This window comes from Schistocerca piceifrons, chromosome 9 (assembly GCF_021461385.2).
Source record: "Schistocerca piceifrons isolate TAMUIC-IGC-003096 chromosome 9, iqSchPice1.1, whole genome shotgun sequence".
Taxonomy (NCBI): domain Eukaryota; kingdom Metazoa; phylum Arthropoda; class Insecta; order Orthoptera; family Acrididae; genus Schistocerca; species Schistocerca piceifrons.
In genome coordinates this window covers 121,387,321-121,391,528 of record NC_060146.1, presented here as the reverse complement: position 1 = coordinate 121,391,528, position 4,208 = coordinate 121,387,321, and positions in this window count along the sequence as shown.

Sequence of the window (4,208 nt, the reverse complement as noted above, 5' to 3'; positions counted from 1 at the left end):
CACCTAAAGGCACAAGAAATCTAAGTTATCTACAACTATTTACATGACATACATTATACAGTATATTATATACAAAATTTGAATGACGCGCGTGCGCCGTAAAAGTTCTTATGTTGGCAAAATAGAGGGCGCGCATGCGCAGAAGCGTCAGTATGACTCCGTGACTGCCGTTATATCGTAAATTTAGATCACGCGGCTCAGTATTGCAGTTCATATTGTTCGTGTGCGCGCGCATTTCTTAGTCGTTGCACAAAGAAAATATTCCACCAAGATTACATATGAAGACTACATTCTATGACAGGTAACTTAGTTTTAAAATTACAATATTTGTTATAATACAGTACAACTTTAGATTGTTGAATGTTCTTAGTTACATAGTATTGCATTGAAATGCTTCAAAGAAAAATGTCTTTATGTTTCAGGTTCTAAAATTTGTCTCCTGAGTCGCTCCTGGACGGATTGCGACTAGAATTTGTTCAGAAAGGCACGCTCAAACTCACTGTACGTGGTACATACGTCAGCTTGACTATATGCCCAGACAGCTGCATCGCCTTGGATGTAACCGATAATATATGAAATCTTTTTCCGGTCACTCCAAGTGCGTGGAAATGCGTTACTAAAAGATTTAAGAAAAATCACTGGATGAATGGTTCGTTTTTCTGGGATAAAAGCCTGAAATTGCCTGTGTTTTATTAAGCTTTCTTCTTCCTTTGCATTATGATATGGATTTCTTCCACTGTAATTACTGCAATGTTCAGCTGGCGAGTAATTACGATAATGTTGCTGTGGTTTACCATGATAATAGCTTGTGTTTGTGGTTGCACGTCGTGGTATGTGTTGTAGTCGTGGTGTGTTTTGTTCTTGTGTGTTTGTCGTGTGCGGTATGTGTGCGTCATACTCGAATGTATATTGGTTTCTGAACTGTACATTTTGACTGATATCTTCGCTACATTCAGACTGTGGTTGATCGGTGAATTGTCTCATGGGTGCAATGACGGATTGTACTGCGTCACTAATCAGCTGTTTGTTATTAGTGATGTATTCCGCTACTGAGTCGTGCACAATTGTTGGTAAATTTTCACGTATGCATCTATCAAAATGTTTGTCTTTGTTCTCTACCCAATCATGAAATTCTTTATTAATATTTTGAAAATGAGCTGTGGCATCAGATTGTAAGATGTCAGTCAGGTGTTGTTCAACATCGTCAAATATATTCTGCACGTCAGTAATTCGTTTTTCAAGGTTGTCGTGTACTGAAGGATATGTTTGAATTTGTTCAGTAAGAGCCTCACACGTGACATTAAGGTTTTTTAATTGTGTCTGTAAAAGTGCTACGTCATTTGTAGTCTTTTCTTGTATCGTATTAAGCTTGGAAAATTTCGTACTGAGCTCAGTCATCTGTTTGGTCAGTGTGGCGTCTATAAGTTCTACACGTTTACATAAAGTGTCATTACCTGTCTTGATTGCTATGAGATCAGATTTAATTTCGTCATTTTGTGTCTTTGTGTCTTTAAGGTTGCCATGTTTTCCGCGTTCTGTTTCATTAGCATTTGTAACATGTTGGCAATGTTTACTGTTTGCAAGGTCTCTGCCCCCGCCGCGTCATTAGACGTGACGTCATGTATTAACATGGGCTCTGACTGAGACTTTGAAATTTTTGTGGTGGACGGCCTATTGTCAAAATTTCCGTTAACACTTGCGTCAATATTTGATGAATCGTCACTACCGGTTGCTGTCGTAAAGTCATTTTCTAACACTTGTCTCTCGTCCGAGTCGGATTGCGTCTGAATAGTATGTCTTTGCTGTTCCATCTTTGCGTATTGTTTTCTAGTTATGACCATGCCACACGTGATATATGTTTCAAGAAAATAATGTTTGACACTGGTTTTAAAATAAAATGCAGTTGAGCATGAATCGCTCGTAGCAACAATGGCTGTTTGTTAATTTAGAAATGTAAACTGAATATGGGATTATTGTTAATGGCTGCTGTCCGTGTTACAACGTATCGTACAGAAGTCGGCCATATTGTACACTCGTGTATTGGTATTGTTGCAGAAGTTATTGTTTAAGGAAAAGTACTGAGAATGAAATTTATCACTGAAAACTGCTACGCGCGAAAGAAATACTACAGAATCTACTGAAGAGCTAATACACTGAATTATGCGTCTGGTCAAGCCTGCCAATGCAAAGATGCTGCGTCTTACCTTATTTTGATGGAAGCTTCATTGCGTCTTCCCGCAAAATTTTATAATTGGCAAATATCTTCAGATTTTTGTTATTTCTCATACAGTCAAGTCCAGGTCCAGAAAGTTGATTTTTCACATGAAACAAAGAGAACAATGTAACAAATGACAAAATAACAAGTCCGACACGCAGTCGCCAATATAAAATAAATAAAATAAAATAAAATATTAATTTTTCTATCTGTATGATAGTGATTGGTTGTAATTAATATTTGCTTATCTGGAACGTGGACGTTTAATTATTTGGTATCAGACGCTTGACAATGGCTTTTTCGTAAATGCAATGTTATTCGTAGTTGACCGTGAAATAAGACTCAAATAATCGGACTTCGTATTTAAATCGTTTCCAAAGACTGCTGCGGTAGGTGCGGACTCAAATCTAAATTCTCAATATTAGAGTAATTTTACCAGCCATGTCAATACGTCGTACAGAGGTGACTGTCTATTAAACATAAAAAGTTTACACAGTTAGTTAAATCAGATATATTCAACCAATAAGCCTACAGTTAAATAATTCTACTTACTTTCATAAATATAAATTCTTTACAGAATCGAGTGCCTAGTAAGATTGCAACTCGCAGTATTCTTATATAACATCAAATATGGCGGTGTGCCAGTCAATGAAATATACGTGCTTCCCGCACCACTTATCCAAGACCTCTCCCTTCTTAATGAAACATAAGAGTATCGTAATTGTGTTTTTTGTTTTATCAGCGGCATAGCGCTGCAGTTCTGTGCCATAGGCTTTATTTATTTGTCAGAGATTAATTATTTAATTAAGATTTCGCGTTTCCGAGGAAACTCACGCACGGCATGCAAATGTGCCTTTATACGTACCGGAGGCGACGGCTGGTTGCTTCGACGTCCTCGACCGAAAGGCGAGAGCCGACTACCTAGAGCACCCGTACAGGCCGAACACCGAACATTCCCGCCCCCACGACAGTGGCCGTGGTTAAACGTTCCAATCAGCAACTCGAAAACCGGCAGAAAATTCCACTCCATTGCCGGAGCACTACCATTCCACCAATGGAGATTCTTGGCGCCAATTTCTGCGCTGATTTTGCTACGTCACGGAGCTATGCCCTGAGCAAGCCAATCACAGTTACTATTTTGCAGAAAGCGCGGGAATGTTCCCGCCACAACTGCCTGGGTACACAAGTCATTCCCACGCCTCGCTGGTAGCCCGCCAGAAAGTGTTTTCGCTAAGATTCTGCGAAGTAACGGAACCTCTAGCCCAGCCGCTACTTCAGACGCCTCCGGGCGTGTCTTTTGACAATGTCGGCGTCTGCAAAGCATTCACTCGACTTCCTCACACCCGTCGGCTTAACCCTCTCCAGCTCAGGAGAGCCCGCCTGTCACCGGACCACCCGGGTGACGAGAGACGCTGCGTGGGAAGTCCGCGTGTGAACGAATAGCACTTTTCACCGCATGCAATTAGAGAGGAGAATCGTAAGATAGAAATATGAGAGGGGGCTCATGCCACCTCTCAAGCTTACCACGCCTATTTTCATTCTCTGTTTTTGTACGGCATCATATTCTGGGGTAACTCATCATTGAGTAAAAGAGTGTTCATTGCACAAAAGCATGTAATCAGAATAATTGCTGGAGCTCATCCAAGATCATTCTGCAGACACTTATTTAAAGAGCTAGAGATCTTCACTGTAGCCTCACAATATATATATATATATATATATATATATATATATACACTCCTGGAAAGTGAAATAAGAACACCGTGAATTCATTGTCCCAGGAAGGGGAAACTTAATTGACTCATTCCTGGGGTCAGATACATCACATGATCACACTGACAGAACCACAGGCACATAGACACAGGCAACAGAGCATGCACAATGTCGGCACTAGTACAGTGTATATCCACCTTTCGCAGCAATGCAGGCTGCTATTCTTCCATGGAGACGATGGTAGAGATGCTGGATGTAGTCCTGTGGAACGGCTTGCCAT